General features: G+C 41.7%; 1 protein-coding gene across 1 annotated transcript in view; it reads left to right on the forward strand.

Annotated features, from left to right (window-relative positions):
- LOC124151216 (GTP-binding protein Rhes-like) overlaps positions 1–25138 on the forward strand; it is a 126163-nt gene that overhangs the window by 13034 nt on the left and 87991 nt on the right. The window contains exon 2 of the mRNA XM_046523575.2: positions 7395–8079. The gene's annotated coding sequence lies outside the window, so the exon portion shown is untranslated. The remainder of the gene's footprint in view (positions 1–7394; positions 8080–25138) is intronic.

Raw genomic sequence — 25138 nt, forward strand, 5'->3', positions numbered from 1 at the left:
AAAGAGTGAACGCGATCGTAGGCTATATTCAAGCTATTTGACGGCGGCCTGAAAGTACATGGGCATGGGCCAAGCAAACTAGTGGCTGATAGCTTGAGTACTCATTTCCATCGTTAGAATTCGGCGACGCACATTCAACCAATTGTGCCTGTCAGATATCATTTATTTTATAACGAGTTATTTCGAAACGTTACTAACAAGCGGAAACGAGTAGAAAGATAAATGGAATGTGACCGACACGAGTGCAGTGATCTGTTCCTTACACATCCTTCAATTGCATTTTAGCATCGAATCCAGACATATTTTCTCTATTCTCATGGTTTCAGTGACGGATTAATACATAACACAACGGTCACGAGTGACGTCGCCCGGCCTACTGCCGACAACTCATAGCTAAATGCCCTGCCACCATGGAGTAGCCAATCACGGACCTGAAATTCGATCTCACACATGCTGATACCACAAATCAAAAAATGGGATTCCCACCAAGAGTTGTGTAAGAAACAATCAAAGTTGCTTGCTCGGCTAATAGGTCTGTGCTCAGAAAAGCATCTTGTCCTGTCCTGTACCAAGTCACTTGCCTAAGAAGACACCACAGCCTGTGATTCAAAACGTGACTGCTACGTGACTGCTACGTGACTACTACGTGACTGTTACGTGACTGCTACGTGACTGCTATGTGACTGCTACGTGACTACTATGTGACTGCTACGTGATTACTACGTGACTACTACGTGACTGCTACGTGATTACTACGTGACTGCTACGTGACTGCTATGTGACTGCTACGTGACTACTAAGTGACTGATACGTGACTGATACGTGACTACTACGTGACTACTACGTGACTGCTACGTGACTGCTACGTGACTGCTACGTGACTACTACGTGACTGCTACGTGACAACTACGTGACTGCTACGTGGCTACTACGTGACCTCTACGTGACTGCTACGTGTACACAGGACCCCATAGATGTCACCGTTGGTGTCTCTGGATCATGCCTGTGTACATCACCTGTGTTATCAATATAGGTGTGATAATGCTGACCACAACGTTAAACAACAGTCACTTTTTACCCCTGTATTTCGCATCTGACACGGTCTTTCCACTTCCTCAAGTATAGACGGCCACACACCCATACTAATTTCCGTACAGAAATATTCATGTTTGTATTTCCGGAGATGCGTATTCCATTATTATCAGTCCTTAAAAAAACTTTGTGTAAACCAGTTTAGTTAGTATTGAGTATGCTAACCCCTTAATAAAGATGCGTATGTAGAAATGCGACATTGCCAATGCGATGGTAACTTTATTTTACCCAACTTCATCTTGCCGAAGTGTACTGTTGGGCATCCAATGCTATCGTCCTTTGTGCTCGGAATAACAACTACTGTCGGTCTCCAAGGGTATATTGATTGTGTTTACATAGAAAGTGACAGTAAGGCCGGTTTATAGACATTCTACAGCGTTGTTGCAGAGCTGGTGTTGATTCGCCCTACTGCGAGACAAGGTCTTTTGATTTAAACAGCGTTAAAGATGTAAAACGAGAGACGGTGACAGTGAAATAATCACTGTACTAATATAAAGTTTATGTTACAGATGTGCGACTTTCACACGGTCTTCAGCCGATGTGGGAGTTTGGTGATTGGGTTTGTAAATTCACCCTTAGTACCCCATAAATATCGTGTACCCACACTGAGGAGGATCGGTGCAATGGTTGCACAATGTGATCTGACTGCATGACATCGTTCGCGACGGCGTGGATACGTAAACATGCTGTAAACCACTGGCATCTTCGTTCCAGACTCGACTATTACTGGACGCCGTGTTTATTGCTGTCTGCAGCAATGGTCAACTCTGAACAGTTGTTAACTTTAATACGGAACTTCTTCATAACTGTCATATTTAGCCCTACAAGATACATTATCAATTTGATCTATCAATTCATCTGTCTATCATCTGTCATCATCCATCCGTATTAGAAACATCAAGGACACATGTTCATTCCAATATAATGCGTAGCACTATTCTACCACAACCTTTGATAATCAGTCACATGTTAGATAATGACACTGGTAGTCAGTGTCGGACGAGCATCAAGACACAACCTAATTGCTGTTTTACTAAAGTTGGTACACATCACATGAAAAACGTAAAGCAGAATTCCAATCCCATTCCCTGTCAACCTTACTTGTGAATACGGCTATTGTCAAGTGTAATCACTGCTGCCCCAAACGCCAACCCTGATGTATATTACCTACTTAGAGTGCGTTCACAAGCCAGCTACACTTCCCCTGGGCTTGTGTCTGGGGAGGCTACTGTTTAAATCATTTTGCCAATGTTCCCACCGAGTACAAGACATTTAAGTAACCAAACTTTCCTGTCTCATTCTTTAAACTTTACCATACTGCTTGTAAGTCACATTTGACCTCGACTGGTTTTTCCACAAGCATTGCTTTTGTGATTTAATCGTTTTAGTGTTTCGCATCCATCATTAATGGCCACAAACAGACTCGTGTTACGTTTATTGTTATTAATGCTATAAAGATGTTGAAAGTAATTGCTGAAACTGGTGAAAAAACATAATCCTGCTCTTATTGATTCTATAGCTGTGTTTGCATCAGGTTGTATTTTGTATATTATATAACTAAGTTTTTCATGCAAGGAGAGCAGTCGGGGTTACGTCACCGTGTTTTGTGTGATAAGACATGAAATATGTATTATGGATAAATGCTCATTAAATACTTTGTAAACAAAAAGCTCTCATAAGAGCTTGTAGTTATGTTCGTAACATTATTTCCATATTTTATCAATAGTGTTAACCGGTTGAACATTGTGCTATTAGGCTTAATTGGGAAAACTTCACCTCGTCTTATTCACAAATGGGTTCAGTTCAAATAATCACGATACCAGCAACATGTTAGGGGATGTTGGTTCGGGACGACATGGTGTTTCAGGATCAGGGGATAACGGTGTGGATCTGTTCTTCTGTGGATCTGTTCTTCTGTGAATCTGTTCTTCTGTGGATCTGTTCTTCTGTGGATCTGTACTTCTTTGGGTCTGTTCTTCCGTGGTTCTGTACATGGTTGCTGTAGTGCAGACAGAGATATGTTGTTGGGCAAAAGAAAGTACAGTAAACTACGGTTATAACGAACTCAAAGGGACCACCCATTTTAGTTCGTAATAACCGTAGTTCGTTATAAGCATATATACAGCATATATGCAACACATGGCCGGGGCTAACAAGTAAGTTCATTATATCGGTCAGTTCGTTATACGCGTGTTCGTTATAACCGTAGTTTACTGTAGACATCTGTGTTTGATGGTTGCTAAAAATGAACAAACAAAAAATGGTCATACGATGGTGACGTATTTGATGTACTAGATGTGGTTTGGACCTTAAGTTTGCAGTGTTCCGGCGACTGTTATCAGACCAATAACGTTTTGATAACGTTTGTAATGTGTTGGTCAAATCCAAATTTTGCCCGGGACTTTACAGAGGGGTTATTTTAACAGACGAGTAATATTTTACATTTGTACAACTGCACAATAGTCTTAGCAGATATTTCTTATAATTATGGAAATGGTTTTATCGATTTGTATCTATAATTGGTATCTATACTTTATATGCGTGTTTATTTTATATATTTTGCAACTCCGTACGGAGTGACTCATACCTATTATTTTTACTGTATGTACTTATATAATTAATCTAATTTATGAATTTTTACTTTAATTGTATATGGTGTATGTCCTTTATTACGTCTGTTTGGTGGTTGGTGTGCGGAATAGACATATGAAGCATAATAGGACAGATACGACGTTCGTCAATAGACAAATAGACAATGGTGTGGCAAAATCCCAGTAAGCCCTCTGGTCTAACTCTGTGTGTGTGTGTGTGTGTGTGTGTGTGTGTGTGTGTGTGTGTGTGTGTGTGTGTGTGTGTGTGTGTGTGTGTGTGTGTGTGTGTGTGTGTGTGTGTGTGTGTGAAACTCCGGATATCTCGATGTATGTTCGATAGTCTCCAGGTCTTACCATAGCAGTCATGACCATATCGGCCAGGTTATATGTCCTGGACGTGCTTTTCAGCCTGTAACGGACCTCCGTGTGATAATCTTTCAACGTTAGATGTTACTGGACATGGGTTAAACTGATGAGAGAAACTGTACTACTTTGATGTTGACAAGTATGATATAATGCTAAAATCAATGGGTTTGTTCATAAGGCATTACCCCGTCACAACAACAGTGTGCATCTAGAATGTATTCTCAACTTCCTTGGGAGTATACACGTCCACGTGGGTTGTGTCTCATAATACAGAACAGCTGTTTTCTATTAGAGAAATGTAATGTGTAAGGATAGCATTAATTTAGCATTTCACCTTTTTATATATATGGTTTGTCTACCTTTTTTAAATTTCTGTTTGAATAAATACAAAGCAGCGATAGAGATTCTTCCAAAAGTCCAGTGTTCAAATCGTGTTGTCACGTTCTGGTTAAAACACAAATCGATTAGCCGGTCAGTGCGGCCATTTTGAAGTCATACTGTTTGAAGAGACGTCATCAAGTCATAATTGACTGTGCCCTTTGAATTACCATATCAATTATTCACTGGTGAGCCACACACAACGTTTAGTGATAAATGCGTTTCTTGTGGCAGTAGCAGTGCAATAGTTGATGACCTGAACGATCCTACATGCGAGGTCAAATGGGCGTTAACGTCGCGTTCAAGATCCAGACCGGACTAGACCGGACTAATGACGATATGAATGATGAGATACCATGCCGAAGTTTAACATGTATACCCGATAAAAATCAGTATACTGACTCCGAGCCCAGTCCTTGGGTTGTCCCCTTAATGCCGAGCGCCAGGCTGGATAACAGCAAGTACCATATTTTAACGTCTTTTGGTTTGACGCGGTCGGTGATCGAACCACCGACATTCCGCTCTCCGGGCAAACGTTCTACTACTTGGCCCTAGTCCTCTTAGGCGCCGCGATTCGCTGTGCAGAGTTGCGTCCCTTGGGCACGCTAGAAACCTATGATTGTGGGTTCGAATCCCGGTTCGCCCCGATTGTGTTTCTAGGTTTGTCAGCACCGTTGGTTTCACCGAAGTGGTAAGCGTCTGGAACCTGCATCACTTCGGGTTTTCCTCCCACATCAAGCTGACACGCTGTGATATAACTGGAATACTGCTAAAAGCGGCGCTAAACCCAACTCACTCACTCACTCACTCACTCACTCACTCACTCACTCACTCACTCTCATATGTAGTCGTACTGAGGGCACATGAATCTCGGGGTGTTTACACAAGAACGTTCAGATCTTAAAATCCCATACACCCCTCGAACGACATAAAATATTGTTTTGACAGTCATGTTTTATTTTAAAATATCACAACTACCCCTTGTGATTGGCCAATTTCTTTACGTGTAATGCAGATGCGCAGGCCCTCCTATCTATTTGAATAAAAAGAGTTGAATGTGTTTAAAATGGCACCATAGCTTCCGTATTGGAACCGAGTGCATTAATTTTTATAATGTGAACGAAAAGAAACACTATCGGATTTGACAGCGGTCGTTAGCGGAAGACGTATGCAGCCGCTATGGGAAACTCGGTCAAACGAAGCGGAACACCTTCGGCTGATTCCGCCAGAGCCGATCGTAGTTAATTGACTTCACCTTTTCCTGACAAACGGCGTGCGAGAAATGGCGGCGGTAAACAAATAAGCGACAAGTGAGATATTTTTTTGGTTAGTCTGACTAGAAGTCTTGACCATAAAGCATATAAATCTACTGCATTGGGCAGCTTGTATCGATATGCATCAGAATTTGTTATCTGAAGTTGGTTGGTTGGTTTAACAAAGTATGACGCTGTTCGATTCAAACATTTGTAACGTCTGTTTGATCAACGTTTATGGATTAGTTAATGGCAAACTTGTTTGGTTCTTTGTTTATTGTTTCACGCCGCACTCAGCAATATTCCAGCTATATGACGGCGGTCTGTAAAAATAATCGACTCTGGACCAGACAATCCAGTGATTGACATCATGAGCATCGATCTACATAATTGGGATACGATGACATGCATCAACCAAGTCAGCGAATCTGACCAGCCGATCCCGTTGGTCGCCTTTTACGACAAGTATAGTCACCTTTTACGGCAAGTATGTGCTGTTGAAGACCAATTCTTCCCCGGATCTTCACGGGTCTACAGTTATGACGATAGCTACTGCATTTATATCGCATTTGAAACTATTCCTTTGCACTTGGTAGCAATACACACGATACTGCTTACATTAATTCCGAAAATGCTTCTTTTCATTCAAATAATAGAACGGCCTAATAATTAACAAAAATAGCATAATCATTTCGAAGGAATGCAACTCTGGGTTATTTAAGGGTGTTTTTATTATTATTATTCGTCATGCAGGTTCGGTTTAGAAATATGTGATCGTTCAAGCGACGTGAATAATGAAAAGTGTTCATGGAATCGTCTACCTTATGTAGGGGGCACGGGTGGCCCAGTCGTCTAAGGCGCCGCGATTCGCTATGCAGAGTTGCGTCCCTTGGGCATGCCAGAAACCTATGATTGTGGGTTCGCCCCGATTATGTTTCTAGGTTTGTCAGCACCATACCCGTGCTCGTGGGTTTCACCGAAGTGGTAAACGTCGGAGACCTGATTCACTTCGGGCTTTCTTCACACATTAAGCTGGCACGCCGTGATGTAACTGGAATAATGTTAAAAGCGGCGTTAAACCAAACTCACTCACTCACTCACTCACTCACTCTCATATGTAGTCGTACTGAGGGGTGTTTTACACAAGAACGTTCGAGAAACTCGTGAAGATCCGAGGAAGAATAGGTCTTCGGCAACCAATGCTTTCCGTAAGAAGCGACTATGCTTGTCGTAAGAGGCGACTAACGGGATCGGGTTGTCAGGCTCCCTAACTTGGCTAATGCATGTCATCGTATCCCAATTGCGTGGATCGATGCTCGTGATATCAATCACTGGATTGTCTGGTCCAGATTCGATTATTTACAGACCGCCGTCATTTATCTGGAATATTGCTGAACGCGGCGGTAAAAAACAAAACAAATACACACAAAAGAAACTCAGGTTTTGCAGTCACGAAACACGACCCCTTCAAGCTATTGAAGCAAAAATATGTTGTGATAATTCTGACAGATATTGAGGTTCACAGACCGAGGTTCCAAAACACAAAGTGTATAAAGCAGGCCATTGTGCTAATTCCGGCATCGTTGGAAACTTTCAGAGTTAATGCCTCTGGGGAGTGTTCCTCACATACTGTCAGCGTTATAAGCATTCAGGCCTGGAAGATTGGCCTGAAAGAGAAGTATTTTTTTCTGCAAGGCCTCTGCATTTCTTCCAGCACTTCAAGCCGGGATCACATCCACGTAAGAGTGTGTATGAACAGACTTGGTCAAGTGACAGAGTTGCAACAACTGTTTACATGTTCATATCAGGCCAATGTCGGTTCCAACTTATCGACCCACCTCACAGTAGGGTTGACTCGACAGATGAACTTCCGTTTACGAAGAGGAGGATGGTATAATTGGACGTCCTTCGTACTCTAATGTTTTAGTCTTCTTTGGACGCTTTGATGACGTTGTACCTGCTGAATCCTTCGTCAAACTGTGCCACAAGTAGTTTACATGTTTCGACTGATATCAGCAAGAGCGTGTTTATTCTGCCAAGGAGGGAAAGAACCTTGTTTCCTTGTTCTGTTTGTCATAGGATTGTGTCTCCAAACACCCAGGTACTGCTGTGATCAATGAAAAGAGAGTCGTTGTAAGAGGTCTTTGCGAATCACGACCTTTTCTACTGACACCAACGGTTGCAGGTCTTCCTGAAAGCACTCATTACCAACCGGGAACTGTTCTGTTTTTCTTCCTCTGTGAAATTGGAGGCGGAGACACTTGGAGCAATAATCACGTTTCAGGCTCACGTGAATACAACGGATTGTCTGGTTGTACGATTGTTGCCGGATAACATAGCGCACTCCCAGGCACCCCTTCATCCGGAAGTATAACATCCAGTGGCTTGCTGAGGTCTTGGTGAGTACCTAGCTTTTACTAATTTTGGTTTCACACTTTACAATAAATAGTGTTATCGTGAAGGTACAAGGTTTACAAGGGAAAGGTTTATCATGTCGAAATTAACTTCTTCCATAAACAAACAACTTTTATCACCAAGAATGCATTGTTTCTTATAGATATTATGCAAACATCGTAATGGGAAAATTTACCAATTTTGTCAAACAAATTAATTGTATAAAATCTTGAATTGTGGGCTCGAAAGACCGATTTGCTTTTCGTTTTTAACATTTTATGACAGGTAGATGCTGCTAGTTTAATATTTACATAATTTACTCCAGAAACAGTTGCACATCTGCAATTTATGGAAGGAGTGATCATTTTCTCCGTTCCGCTCCATGAGGCTATCGGCAGTTTACACATGTGAAAGATGTATTTCTTCTGACACTTCACTATCCCCAGCTTCTTATCTTTATATTGAAAGAGCAACATGTAAATAGGCGTTTTAGGTTGAGCCAGTGCACTGAGCAGTGTCATCACACTCAGCTGAAACGTGTCTTGTATAACAGTATGCTATCCATCTGTTGGCGGATGTGATTAAATCTTGTCAGTTTTTTTCTCTTTGATCGACGCAGTCTTTGAGAAGGAGATATTCATTAAGCGAAAAAATATGTTTCATCAATTCTTTGATAGTAATCTATTGCTGGCATGTATTTGTTTAATAAGAAACCTTAAAAGGAAAATTGATACTTATTTGTCGAACAAACCATCAACGCTCGTGTTAATTGCGAACATTTCCACCAATATGTAGCTGACCATGAAGAAAATGTCATATCAATCATCATTCTATCTGAGCATTGATCATAACAATATTTGCGTCTTGGAGTCTTGTTACTAATAGATTTCCCATGATTTATTTGATCATATGCCCAGAACAACTTTGAAGTTTAGTACATGTTTATATGATTTTATGTTTTTAAATCTCAAAGACACTCTTACGTTACACATCCCAATAGATCCTAAATGTCTATGTAAAAGATATGTGTAATACAACAATCGTAAGATTGCATTCTTTACCTTACCTCATAAGTAGATCAACAACCTTTCACTTTCATTTTACAAACTAAACCATGTTTATTATCCACAGATACCCACAAGTATACATGTATACAACATGTACCTGTATATTGGTTGGTTGGTTGGTTGGTTGGTTGTTTAACGCCGCACTCATCAATATTCCAGCTATATGACGGCGGGCTGTAAATAATCGAGTCTGGACCAGACAATCCAGTGGTTGATTTCATGAGCATCAATCCACGCAATTGGGAAGAGCCTGACCACCCGATCTCGTTAGTCGCCTCTTACGACAAGCAGAGTCGTTTTTTACGGCAGTTTACCACTGTCGTAGACAATCCTTCACATAAAGGGATAATGTTTATTTATCAGAAATAATATTACAGTTATTCACCCATCATAACAACCTTCGTCGAAGAGCAACCGAACAGTTCCCTCATATGGTTAAGCAATCTTCATAAACCACAAGCACTTGACACAAAAGCGTCACATAGTAATTATTGGTAAATAAACTATAAGTGTTCCCTACCCGTGAAGATGTGGGGTAAAAATTGTCTTCAGCAATCCATGTAAGAGGCGACCAACGGGATCGGGTCAGGCTCGCTGACTCGGTTGATGCATGACATCGTATCCCAATTATGATGTCAATCACTGAATTGTCTGGCCCAGACTCGATCATTTACAGACAGCCGTCATATAGCTGGAATATTGCTGAGTGCGGCGTTAAACAACAAACAAACATACACACAAGCAAGGGTTGCTGAAGACCAAATCTTAATCGGATCTTCACGGGTGATAAGTGAATAAGTCATGTTCTGACGGAGATACGCGTCGCCAAGTCCCTACGGCGCTGACCTTCGCTGTGATCGTTGGTTGGAATCCCATATTTGCTCGGCTTATGTTTCGAGTGTTCCATTTACCGTTACGACACAGGCACATGTTTACATCCCCATTTTGAATACACGTAATTTTAATTATAATAAAAAATAAATACATCATCCATGGTTAAATATTTGGGTAAAAAAAATCACCCAATATTCTATTGAAAGATACAGTCAGAAATACTCAATTATCACGAACGACAGACCAACGTAATGTAACATTGTGTATAATGTCCTTATACCGAGTTCATGGACGCGAAGGATTCGTCAAGCTTGTTCCCATTACCCAGCAAGAAGCTCTTCTGTTTGTTGTACACGGTTCCCTCAATTAATTTCAAATTATAGCCCGTTAATTTGATTGCATCAATACGTTTCCATATCCCACATTAAAGACTCTCCATCATCCATAAGAGCCGTATTCAAATAGGCATCACTCCTATCGCTACTATGTACCAGTGCGCTGCCTTTAGTGTTGCTATTTTTTGATGAACAGGTCTAATTTTCTTTGATTATCGGAAATCAATAGTTGGTGTAATCACACAAAGCTGTGGTATACGACGTGGCTTAGGGTATACGACGTGGCAATGCTGGCCCTACTCATGTTTCCAACTCAATTTATACACTTCGATGTATAATTTAAAATGGCAATGCAATTTACCGTTGGTCAACGTCGTCATTTCTCCATTGGTACCATTCCAATAAGGGAAGACAGTTTTTTTTCAAGTTTTTTTCCATCAACGCTCAAGGAAATAACTGTTGGTTCTTGGTATCTTACACGTTCTGCTGTACGCACATCTATTGCGAATGATGGACCCTTAACACACACTGACAAAATGGCATTGATCTAGACTTGAATCCCCTAAACGTTTGTCATCATTTATTTCATTTCATGTGCTCGTGAGCGTGCCCGGTGCTGTGTCTTTGTGAGTGTGTTATTATTACGCGATATATGAATTAAAATGAAATACTTTAATTTCATAATAAGTGTCATGTTCTATGGGCTGTGTCCAAAGACGTCATGAATACAATTCTGCTTCAAACGTCATATTTAATTGCATGCACCTATGAATAGCAGTGTGTAAAAGTATGAATCATAGTAAAAAAGGAGTTTCCAAAGCTGTTCCTCTTGAAGTATTTAATTTGTTTGTTGTTAACGCCGCACTATTCCAGCTATATGACAAGCGGTCTGTAAATAATCGAGTCGGAACCAGATTATCCAGTGACTGACATCATGAGCATCGATCTACTCAATTTTGATACGATGATGTGCATCAACCAAGTCAGCGAGTCTGACTACAAGATCCTGTTAGCCGCCTCTTACGACAAACATGGGCTGGTGAAGATCAATTTTAACCCGAACTTTCACGGGTCTAATAATAATAATAACTCAGAAAAGTTATCGGTGGGTTTGACTAGGCAGCGCTTCCTGTCGCTTTTATGTGCTTTCAGGACCAGTCAATTCCCACTCGAAACCGTCAATGTGTGATTTTGCATCAAAACGTAGATATGAAATGTAGATTATGTAATGAATTTAATGAGACTGCCCAACACATTGTCAGTGGATGCCCAGCTTTGGCACAGAAACAGTATCTTAAGCGACATGATGGCGTAGCTCCATCATCTTCGCCATGCTTGTGATTTTGACAAAGAGGTTCATCCATGGTACGACACGGAATATGTAGATGGCGTCATGGAAAATACAAATTCCTTTGGAATAGGCCCGTATACAGCCTCAGACGTATTCAGGCCAACAAACCTGATCTTGTGCTTTTTGATAAATCCAATGAAATCATTTATATCATTGAATTTTCTGTCCCTTTTGACACTAATGGGATTGACAAATGTCACGCTTGCATCCCAAGTACCACGTTGTCAGACTCCCCATTGTTCTCGGTGCCTTTGGTTTGGTACCTTCCAATCTGTTGACTGACATTGGGAGACTACCTGGGTTTGCTGCCAGGAATGCAGCCCTTCCAACAATCTGGGTAATGCAGAATGCTGCAGTGTTGAGGAGTCTTAACATTCTCCGAAAAGTTCGCGGTGGGTTTGAACAAGGCAGCGCTTCCTGTGAGAAGTCCTATTCGCTGTCTGGGCTGCGTGCAGAGGGGGCAAGGGCCCTGAGCTGATGATGAGCCTAACCAGCCTGACTGCCAGGATCACCCAAAATCTCTTTGCTGCATTTATATTTCTATCTGTAAATAATAATAAATATAAAAAGATGGTGAAGATTGCATGCTGTTGGTGACCTGGTATCGTTGCTGTAATCTGTAGATGGTTCTGACGTGTATATTAACCTATGGCAACCATTCGTGCAGTCTGGCAAGATACAGTCGTCCTGAAGCCTTCATACTTCATTAGTCTTGACATGGTGCTAGTATCGATACAAGAATGGTGGATCCACGTATTGGGGTGCCGTTTAGCAGGAAAGGCACAAGGAAACGCAATTGAATTTTGAATTTCATGGAAAGCGTTGTGGACTTTGAACCGTGGACGTTTGTTAAGCTGCGTTTTTGTGACCATGTCGTAGGTTAACATGTGTACCCAACTCAGAGTTTACTGACTCCAAACCAACCAGTCCTTTTTGTATCCCCTTAATGACGAGCGCCAGGCAGGGAAAGAACAAGTACCATTTTTTAACGTGTTTTGATATGACGCGCCGGGACTAGAACCCCCGACCTTCCGCTTTCAGGGACCGATGGAATAGAATACATGGAGGTCAGTTTCTATGATAAGTAATACCAGTATTTACACTGCATGATGGTTTTAGTTAAGTTGCAAAAGGAAAGTTTACATAGAGACAAACTTTGGAATAAGCACTATGTTATATGGAGTCAACATGTATGTCAGCATCGCTACGTCGACACTTCACACTGTAAACGCTGATCATTGTGACCTTAAGTATTTAATACATCAACCAGGACATGTATTATGGTAAAAACATACAGGTCAGTGTCTGTTTCATACAGTTTCTGTAACACTATGTGTTTTGCAAAACATACCTCATACGTTTATCAAGAGGGTATGATTTTACTTATTTTACAGCAGGGACGGAGGGGTGGGGGGGGGGGGGGGGGGGGGTGGGGGGGGGACCCTATGGGGCAGTGAACATGCATATTTGCGTTTGTCCATTGTCTAAACAACTCAGAAGCTTATCAGTCTGTTAACCACATGTTTTATTTCCTTGATGTTTGTGGAGATACATCTAAAAAGTTACCCTTTCTCCCCTTAATTTGACAAATACCAAATACAAAATACATTACTTGGGTGTTCAAGCTGTTACATAAGGTGGCCGACTTATTTAGGTTTCTTTAAAATGGAGAAACGGTATGGCCCTAATAACAGCAATCATTCTTTAATCAGTTCTCAAAAACGTATGTGTTTTTAACCTAAATTACTTTTTCATTACTGAATGGCGCCATTCTGATGCTTTTCGTAATACATGTAAAAAAACATAGTGCCATTTCATCTGTTACTTCTACAAGCATTCGTGACGTCATTCGTGACGTCACCCTCCTCGTACAGAACAAATTGTTGATGTCAGGAAATGTAACAAGCAATAAAGACTTCCTTGTTCGTACTACACCGAGATCAAAAGACTGAGCTACGCGACTTGAATAATTTAATTGCCAGTCGCTAGGAAACGTTGACCGTATCTGCGGTTATCTCCCTTGTGCCGTGAAGGGATGTCTGCTGCATGTGTTGTGGAATTGTCTGCAGGCTGCTGTGATATAGCCGAGCTCTTCACACTTCAGTCTCCACGCGGCGCATGGGTAGCCCAGTGCTCTACGGCTGTTTAAACTAAGGTCTCTTAGGAGTCAGCTGACTGGGGGTTTAAATCCTAGACTTATCCCCGATAAGAATTTTAGTCGTTGGTGCGATCACCAATGTGTTTCAAAGCCTACCATAGGAGACACTTTACTTCAAGAACATTATATTATAATGGGCAAATATTTAAATATCACATGACGCCAGCCTCACTCCGCCCCCAATCTAAAACCCCCATCCATACTCCATCCACACTCCGCCCCCAATCTAAAACCCCCATCATACTTCATCCACACTCCGCCCCAAATTTCAAACCCCCATCTATACCCAATTCATACTCCGCTCCCAGTCTCAAACCCCCATCTATACTCCATCCATATTCCGCCCCAGTCTCAAACCCCCATCTATACCTAATCCATACTCCGACCCAATTCTAAAAGACCCCATCTATACCTAATCCATACTCTGCCCCCAATCACAAACCCCCATCTTTACTCCATCCATATTCCGCCCCAGTCTCAAACCCCCATCTATAACTAATCCGTACTCCGCCCCCAGTCTCAAACCCCCATCTATACTCCATCCATATTCCGCCCCAGTCTCAAACCCCCAGCTTAGCTCCAGCCACACTCTGCCCCCAATCACAAACCCCAATCTTTACTCCATCCATATTCCGCCCCAGTCTCAAACCCCCATCTATACCTAATCCATACTCCGCCCCCAGTCAAAAACTCCCATCTATACTCCATCCATATTCCGCCCCAGTTTCAAACCCCCAGCTCAACTCCAGCCACACTCTGCCCCCAAACACAAACCCCCATCTATACTCCATCCACACTCCGCCCCCAATCACAAACCCCCATCTATACTCCATCCACACTCCGGCCCCAATCAATAACCCCCATCTATACTCAATCCAAACTCCGCCCCCAATCACAAACCCCCATCTATACTCCATCCACACTTCGCCCTAATAAAAAAAAAACAATCTATACTCCAACCACACTCCTCCCCCAATTACGAACCCCCATCTATACTCCATCCACATTCCGCCCCCAATCACAAACCCCCATCAATACTCGATCCAGACTCCGTCCCAATCACAAACCCCCATCTATACTCAATCCACACTCCACCCCCAATCTCAAACCCCCATCTATACTCGATCCACACTCCGCCCCCAATCTCAAACCCCCATTTATACTTCATCCACACTCCGCCCCCAATCACAATCCCCCATTTATACTCCATTCACACTCCGCCCCCAATCTCAAACCCCCATCTATACTCCATCCACACTCCGCCCTAATCACAAAGCCCCATCTATACTCCATCTCTAATCACAAACCCCAGTCTATACTCCATCCATACCAAGCCCCAATTTCAAACCCCCACCTATACTACATCCACATTCAATCTGTATCCAATCCATGATCCATCAACGACCAATTCTCCATCACAGCCCCGTCCCCTACCCCATCCCACCTATACTCTTAATATACTCCACGACGCCCTATTCAAACACCACCCATAATCTACCCAATCTCCCACTGCATCTCCCCACACAACCCGCAACCAAACGCTACTCCATCACACAACATCACCCCACTCCCAACTTCATCCACACATATCTGACACACTCGCTATCATTTGCAACAGTATCAATCCTCATTACCATCGTTTCACAGTACTGAATCACCTGATTCAATGAGCCAGCGATAATCCACTTTTGCCCTACAACACGGAGTCGCATACGACATGTTTTTGTCCTGTCCTTTGAAGCAGGCGACGAAAGGCCGGTCGGTGGTGTATCCTGCCTCTCCTAACACAAACCAATGTCACATGAAACGCAACGTATTTGGTTCAAGTTACTATGGGACGATACATTGTATTTCCTCATCAAAGCATTTTCTGTATTTGAATTGGCTTGTCCAACACTGTCGACAGTCCCGATTACCCGGCCAAGTGCGATTATGGCCGCTTTCATTCAGAACCAGAGTATAGAGTCGCTTAATTTTAAATGATAAAATAGTTTAGTGTTTAGTTTAGCGCCATGTATTCCTTAATCCAGACAATTCTTTCAAAATGTGACCTATGTCGGTAAGTATGTGCGAGAAGAGTCACACGTTTCGTCCCTTATACAACCCGCCCACTTTCGCGATGTTGACCGATATATATCACGATGTGTATGTAAATGAAGTAAACACGACACTAGCACGATGTCGTACGAGCACATCACGATCTTACTGCGAATATAACACAAGTTTAGTACGATGTCAGTGCGATGTCACTACACAATTATACCGATGTTGTCACGATATATAAACTAACTTCGTACGATTAATTTACGCGCTTACTATGACATTAACATGGAAAAGGACCGAATTTAATTGCCAGAGAAAATCATCATCCTGCTCCTCGACCTCCTCGTGTTCCGGGGACAGGGTGGCCCAGTCGTCTAAGGCGCCGCAATTCGATATTGCTTACATTAATTCCGAAAATGCTTCTTTTCATTCAAATAATAGAACGGCCTACTAATTAACAAAAATAGCATAATCATTTCGAAGGAATGCAACTCTGGGTTATTTTAGGGTGTTTTTATTATTATTCGTCATGCAGGTTCGGTTAAGAAATATGTGATCGTTCAAGCGACGTGAATAATGAAAAGTGTTCATGGAATCTTCTACCTTATGTAGGGTGGCCCAGTCGTCTAAGGCGCCGCGATTCGCTGTGCAGAGTTGCGTCCCTTGGGCACGCAAGAAACCAATGATCATGGGCTCGAATCCCGGTTCACCCCGATTTTTGTTTCTAGGTTTGTCAGCACCATACCATTGTGGGTTTCACCAAAGTGGTAAACGTCGGGGACCTGCATCACTCCGGGCTTTCCTCCCACATAGATATAACTGGAATACTGTTCAAAGCGGCATTAAACACTGACCCACGGGACAAACATCTCTAACGGTAAATACATTGGGAACGGTTTTCTTCTGTACAGGAAAAACACATTAATTCCAATTAGATTATTTTATGACAACGCTACTTATTTTCATATCATTTGTATAGTATAATTAATTTTGACGAAGAAGCCGTGAGACATTACAAAAACTCCAAGGAACTGTCAGTTCAATATACAATAATTCTAATAACGGATGTCTGGGTACTGCGAAACTGTATTTCTCTTGGGACATTAACTGCCGGTCATTCTGGATAACGATGTGTGGACATTGCTCTCTGATGACAACATGACACTGATTGCTATCAAACCACGAATTCGTTCTTACAGAAATGTGCACGGAAATATGTATGTAATTATCTAACACATTCCCTAAATAAATCGTCACGAAATCACCATGTTTCATTTGCTTTGGAAGGTTCTTCTTGGAAACCACAATGACTGTGGTTCTCAAATGTAGCTTTGAAGCCATGTCTTAGCCCAGTGAGTATAGTTTGACGCCGGTATTATATCACACCAGCATCACAGCTGGGGAAATGGGCTTCACACATTGTACCCATGTGGGGAATTTTTATCCGGGTATTCGGCGTGACGAGTGAACACTTTGACTACACCGGCCGGTTTTCGTCGAGCAATGGTTTGTAGCAATTTGTGGGGTGATCCTGTCACATGGGCTTCAATTGACCAACAACCCATCTAAACGTACATCGTGCATACACTATTGTATCTCTAATGTTTCACAAAAGTAATTTCATTCATCCATCGCTAATTCATTTCCTGAAAGCAATCATCTGGACAAAAAGTTAACCTCCCAATTGTCAGACAGCTTATATAATTGTTACGTGCATACCTTAGTGTAAAGTGGAACAGCCCTACAAAAAATGACCGAGAACAAAATATAAGGAATTTAGAGATATATATACTGAACCGCTAAAGAAACGTCACCATGGATAGATATATGAGAAACCTTATTTGTCCAAACACTGTAACATATTTTGAGACATATTAAAAAGATCAAACTTGGCAAAACTGATCATCAAGGTTGAAATTAGAGTGTCAAATGTTCTTAAAGTGAAACACAACAGAGAGACTGAGAAAATGGCATCACAAGTCAGTATCTCGTGTGTCCGCCATGTGCATTGATGACTGTCGTGCAACGTCGATACATGGAATGGATGAGGCGGTTGATGCAGGCCATAGGCACTTGACCCCACACTCTACGGAACGCCTGACGCAGTTCAGCTGCAGGTGTCGGCCTTGGTCGGACTTCATTCAGCCGTCTTTGAATCTCGTCTCACAGGTGCTCAATGGGATTTAAATCGGGACCGAGGGCAGGCCACTGCATGGTTCTGATGCCATTCTGCAGGAGGAAGTCTCTTGTTGCTCTCGCAGTGTGGGCACGGGCGTTATCATGCTGAAACTCGTGGTTGCGGCGACGTGCCAATTGAGGTATGGCGTGTGGTCTCAAGATTTGATCAATGTACCGAGCTGCTGTGACAGCATTGCCTCTCCCTGGACCGATGTTCTGGAAGACCACAGGGCCGACCCTCTGTGCCAGACCAATTCCACCCCACACTATGATGCTCGGACCACCCCACGGGTCTCTCTCAACAACACAAGCATCCGAATAACGCTCCCCACGGCGTCGCCAGACTCTCTCTCTCTCTCTCTCTCTCTCTCTCTCTCTCTCTCTCTCTCTCTCTCTCTCTCTCTCTCTCTCTCTCTCTCTCTCTCTGCAATCTGCTGTTGAGATACAGTAACGGCTCTCGTCTGAGAAGAGGACTCTTCTCCACTGCTGGTGGCGCCAATGCTGGGGCTTGCCCACTGAAGACGGTCTCGGCAATGACGTCGTGTCAGAATGGGTCCTCGGTGTGGCCTGTGACAGTGGAGGTGTCTGCTCCTCAATCGTCGACGCACGGTGTCCGCACTAATGTGTCGCTGGTGTGTCCCCATGGTCTGTAGAGCAGTTTCCGCAGCAGTAACAAAGCGATCTTGAAGATGCTGTCGCACAACCTGACGCTCTTGACGTCTGGTGGTGACCCTTGGTCTTCCACTACGTGGTCGGTCATCTGTAGTGTTGGTGGTCTGGTACCGTTGCTGGAGCCTGTTTATTGTCCTTACGTGGACTTGAAATGCATTGGCTACTTGCCGGGCGGGTTGTCCAGCTTGCAATCGTCTAAGGGCTTGGTGTCGCTGATTTCTTGTCAATCTTGGCATGTGGTAGTAATTCAATAACGAATGAATGTCATCCGATCTGCGTGAATTTCTATAGGGCAAGAAATTGGGGAACGCATGTGCATTTCAATTTGCACAGAACTCACGCGCATCGGGTTACCATGGCCGTTGCCGTGATGGGGTTGGGCGATCGGTTTTATTGTCATCTGCTTTGTTTTATTTTTCAGGACAAGGTAGTGTTACATTTTAGAAACTTTGACAAAAATTACCCAGATATTCAAATGACAACTTTTCATGTAATACTACTTTGGGTGACGTTTCTTTTGCGGTTCAGTACATGTGTGTTTTATGGTTTGTTTGGGGGTTTGGTTGTTTTTTTTGGAGGGGTGTGTTTGTGTCTGTGTGTGTGTGTGTGTCTGTGTGTGTGTGTGTGTGTGTGTGTGTGTGTGTGTGTGTGTGTGTGTGTGTGTGTGTGTGTGTTGGTATGTATTTATCGAAGTCAGTTTCATGTATTTTATATAAATTACATTCTTTAATTTATTCCCCCATTAGGGCGTCAAAATATTAATTGGTAAAGGTTACATTACACAGTATATTGTTTCAAGAGATTACATTATGATTGGAGAACATTAAATGACTATGGTTGCATCTTTCTGAAAGGCATTAAGTCCAGTTATCATAGATAATGCGTAGTCTTGCAGAACACAAGTCTCTGTTGGTAATAGAGGTCGACATGACAGCAGGCATGCTACCAGCTGACAGTCCGACTTATTGTGTAGTGCAATACTGTTCTCTATATGGCCCGTTCAGGAATCATAGTTCATAACAAAATAGGTCCATAACAGAATATTATTATTGCAGATATTATCATATTGGTGATCAACACAGTTTTAGTAACTGTCCAACTGGATCCGTATCTAGCTATGCATCTGGGGATCTTCCTCCTATTGCACAGCTAGGCCAAGGTCTTGGGTCTTTTCCCATATGGCCTGGGTGTAGTGTCAAAACACCCCTCGATGTCTGCTGGTGGGAACTGTCCTTCAAGGTGGCCTTCAGCTCTGGTCTGTTGAAGGACGGGAATTGTTGTTCTGCGGGGGCGGTAGAGAGCACACTTAAAACTGGGGCAAGAAGGAAGATGGGGAATGTCTTCTGGCGTCTGGTGGCCTACCTCTGTATTGTAGAGACGTCTTTCAGGAAGCCCCCAACAGTCGAACATTTTCCTCTGCAGGTCTTGTTAATACATTTCCAGTGTTTGGTCTGGCCTCTTGTTTGATTCCTGGAGTAAGTAGACTTGTAGAGTCCCTCTCTGCGTCTCAATGACCTCAACTCCAGGTATCCCAGCCATGGTGATACATTAACTGACTTATATACTACATGTGGGATTATACTCATGTTTTGGAGAAGTTAATCTTTTTAATGCGTTCTTATTCTTTCTTATATTTAATTCATTGAATGAGAATGCAAAAAAACTCTAAGGTCAACCTTATTTATTAGCATACACTCATACTTTGGTTCATCTGTATCACCTAACGAGTTGGAGTATCATGCTCTGCTTATTGATTACATAGGCAATAACAGACAGTGATAATGGTTACACTTTACTGACCTGTCTGATGATTGAAACGTTTAACAATTGGGAGTGAACCCAAATAGATCTCGCTTGTCGAGAGAAATCGCGTTCATTGCCCCGTGTGGAAATTCACCTATCCCACTAGTTAATTGACCATAGTTTTGACAAAAGTATCGGTTAACGCTGTTATGCCACAGGGCGGGCTCAAGTGCGTCATGTTCCTTACTTGTTTACTGTGGAATACTGTAAGGGACATTCTCGCATACGAGAATGCAAAAACCTTGAGCTCGCACAATCTCGCACAAAGTTTTTTGTGTGTGCAAATTTAGCTTGTTTCAGAAGGACAAGAACGCGAGAATGCCTATTACAGTGTTCCATAGTTTTCGCCCCTCTTGTTTCGTCCCTCCTGTGGGTGTAATGGGTTTTGTGCACACGGGTAATGAATGGTGTGAAGCTATGTAATGTTGTTCGTTAACGTCACATTGCCGTTGATCATATTGACATGTTGTCGGAGGGGGCTGTGCTGCCGCTATTACCATTGTCTATTTAATTTTTAATTTAGGGACTCATTTACAAAATAGGGAGGCTTTCCGTCTTTGCTTGTTTGTCTTGCAGTTGAACAATGTATGGATGACGGTTATTATTTCAACGGATGCATTAATATGAAAAAGGATTGCCTTAAAGAAGAACTGAGGGACATTTTAGGAAATTAAAGTAATCAAATATTCTGTGGCGTCATTCTACTAATGCATCTAAAGAACTAAAATTATGAAATCATGTGAAAAGGCTTGGGTATTTTAAGAACTTTACGTCACTCAAAGTAATGAAACAGAAAAGTAAATTGTTTCTGGAGATCCATGTGAGAGTCCGTTCATATTATATATGCAAGGTATCCATCATGTATGCATAGGATCCATCATGTATGTAAAGTATCCATCATGTATGTAAAGTATCCATCATGTATGTAAAGTATCCATCATGTATGTGAGGTGAGGTGAGTTGAGGTGAAATGGGGTTTAACGTCGCGTCTAAGATTATTGCACTTATATAGACGTGCATGCACGTGTATGTGTGTGTGTGTGTGTGGCTGCTTGTACTAGTCGGACTTATGCCGATTTATAGTGCTAGCTCACTGAGATACCATGCCGCAGTTTAACAGGAATACCCCACTCAGACACATGTATGCATAGGATCATCAAGTATGTATAGGATCCACCATGTATGTATAGGATCCACCATGTATGCATAGGATCCACCATGTATGCATAGGATCCATCATGAATGCAAACTATCCATCATGTACGCATAGGATCCATCATGTATGCATAGGATCCATCATGTACGCATAGGATCCATCATGTATGTATAGAATCTATCATGTATGCATAGGATCCATCATGTATGTATAGAATCTATCATGTATGCATAGGATCCATCATGTATGCACAGGATCCATCATGTACGCATAGGATCCATCATGTATGCATAGAATCCATCATGTATGCACAGGATCCATCATGTATGTATAGAATCTATCATGTATGCATAGGATCCATCATGTACGCATAGGATCCATCATGTATGCATAGAATCCATCATGTATGCACAGGATCCATCATGTATGTATAGAATCTATCATGTATGCATAGAATCCATCATGTACGCATAGGATCCATCATGTATGCATAGGATCCATCATGTACGCATAGGATCCATCATGTATGTATAGAATCTATCATGTATGCATAGGATCCATCATGTATGTATAGAATCTATCATGTATGCATAGGATCCATCATGTATGCACAGGATCCATCATGTACGCATAGGATCCATCATGTATGCATAGAATCCATCATGTATGCACAGGATCCATCATGTATGTATAGAATCTATCATGTATGCATAGGATCCATCATGTATGTATAGAATCTATCATGTATGCATAGGATCCATCATGTATGCACAGGATCCATCATGTACGCATAGGATCCATCATGTATGCATAGAATCCATCATGTATGCACAGGATCCATCATGTATGTATAGAATCTATCATGTATGCATAGGATCCATCATGTATGTATAGAATCTATCATGTATGCATAGGATCCATCATGTATGTATAGAATCTATCATGACGTATGACTGAAAAATTAGAACCAAGTAAATGTTGAAAATTTCATGTTTCATAGCCGCCTGTCAACATGTGCAGACTAAGCACATATGCTTAAGTCATGTCGGCTGTTTGATGTTTTTCTTCGTCAATATTCAAAAACATGGTTTGTTCGATTGTTTCATCCACAACAAACATTTCATGAAATTTATTTATATATAAGTTCAGGATAGTATTTTTGAGTTATTATTTTTAATAAGGCTCCTCGTAGTTATGTTTTCTCCGAACAAACTTTTGTTCAAACCGAAAACACAACTACTAATATACGTTGAGTCAAATCATTCCTGTTCTGTTTTGTATGCTGTTTATCTCTACAGACAGTAATATTCCAGCTGTATCACGGCGGGGACTCTGAAACAGACAAACCAGTGATAAAAAAAAGCGAGCAGAAGTCATGCCATCGGAGGCAGGACAGACGGACAGACATATCATTATATTAACGTCTCACTCTTGATACAACACATATAAGAAAGAGTTCGAAGAATATCTGTATTTACAGGTTAATCATGACCATTCGCACAGCGATTTATGAGAGACAATAACGTGCTACTAATGAAAACATATATATACATCATAAAAAAATCATATCATTTATATGAAATAAAAAATGCAATGGCAGGTTCTGGCGATGTGAAAGGTGAGATCTTGGTTTTAAAAAAAATAGCAAATATTTTCTGTTGAAGTCATATGAATAAATGTCAACGTGTCTCGAATCTATCCTTGATACGGTCTAGAGACCGCTCTGCGCCCGGCTTTATTTCTTTTTACGCTCGGCAAAGTCCGGCGATCGTGGTTGTTCGGAGTCATGCATTCGAAGTTAGATATTTAGTGGCCCGACTATTTCACTATCTTGTGATTAAATGGCACCCTCATACCATGCATTGATACCATGCATTGATGATATCTCCTATATGTTTGCTACCACATTCATGTATTATTATTTTTGTAACTAACTATGATTTTCTAACATTAGGGGAATTTATATGTACACTCAGATATTTCTCATGTATTTATGATCATTTTTGCATACTCAGTAATTGTATACATAGCTTGTTGTATATCTTTATGATACCGTTGGATAGCTTATGTTCAGCGCTTTATTTTGATACTTACATGTTTAGTATATTGAGTATATATATATAGTAGTTAGTTTGCTATCCGTGTATCCCCCATGTTTGGAAACACACGTTGGCAAAGCGCCCCAGACTATTGTATTCCCTGACTGTCCAGGAGAGATTGACCGTTTTTATGGGTCGGTTTGCCACGGGGTGGTCGTACGAAACGCAGGTTTCGTCGTTTGTAAGTGATTACGGGGCACGTTTTGATCTAATACCGACTTACTCTGGGTGTATTGAGCTAAACTTAGTAACTATGGTGTGAAATACTCAGTTTTTCTAGGAATCCGTGGATAACCAACCTTTCCGTGATTGTGTAACTTTTTGGGAATATTAATATTTCCTTGCTCAATCAAAGTGACTGAATCTTTAGTCTGTTAGATTAGTTTCATATTTAGACGTGCTCGTCTATTTTTTGAGTCCAAGTGACTTGTTTTAGGGATAGGCCCCTGTGTTTATTTCCCGTTATCTAACCCAACCGAGTTAATTTACTCATTAATGTGTGGAGTTAATTGACTCAGGTGATAATTGGTCGCAGCCGACTTAGTTGGCTGTGTATCTGCTCGGTATCTTGTCAGAGTGTTGTTTTAGCTACTCTCATTTTATTAAAGTAATTAATCAGTCATCTTTGTCAGCAAAGATTGGGTTTATTTGATCCTTTTATTGTCATATATTGGTACAACTAACTGTTATTAATAAACCTGTGAACCTAATACCACGTTTTCATGATTACTATATTCTTGATTAATGACACCCCTGATCATTGGAGCACAGCTCCATGAAAATAAAATTTGGTCCGAATTAAATACTTGATTGTATAAATTTCTCTCTAATGTCCGTATATAAAGGACATAACAAATGGACACGCTATCATTCGGTCACAGAGAAACACCACCCGATTCATTTTCATCTTCTGTTACTACCAGCAATGGTGGGATGGGACCTATTATATTTCGTGCTCCCATTGCAGCTGTAATGATCAAAGAATCCAATTGGTCTCACTGAAAGTTGTCGGGTTGCCTTTACTGTCGTTTGAAGATGGCATGGCTCTCAAATACCTAATATGGTAATATTCACACACAATTGGTTGGCTGGTTTGTTGTTTTTGTTGCAATATTCCAGGTATATGACGACGGTCTGTATATAATCGAGTCTAGACCAGACAAGCAAGTGATTGACATCATGAGCATCGATCCACGCAATTGGGATACGATGACATGCATCAACCAAGTCAGCGAGCCAGACCACCCGATCCCGTTAGTCGCCTTTCATGACAAGCATAGTCACCTTTTACGGCAAGCATGGATTGCTAAAGAGCAATTCTACCCCGGCTTTTCACGGGACTCACACACGATATAATATAGTACCATT

Source organism: Haliotis rufescens, unplaced genomic scaffold (genome assembly GCF_023055435.1).
Source record: "Haliotis rufescens isolate VD_foot unplaced genomic scaffold, xgHalRufe1.0.p SCAF_11, whole genome shotgun sequence".
Taxonomy (NCBI): domain Eukaryota; kingdom Metazoa; phylum Mollusca; class Gastropoda; order Lepetellida; family Haliotidae; genus Haliotis; species Haliotis rufescens.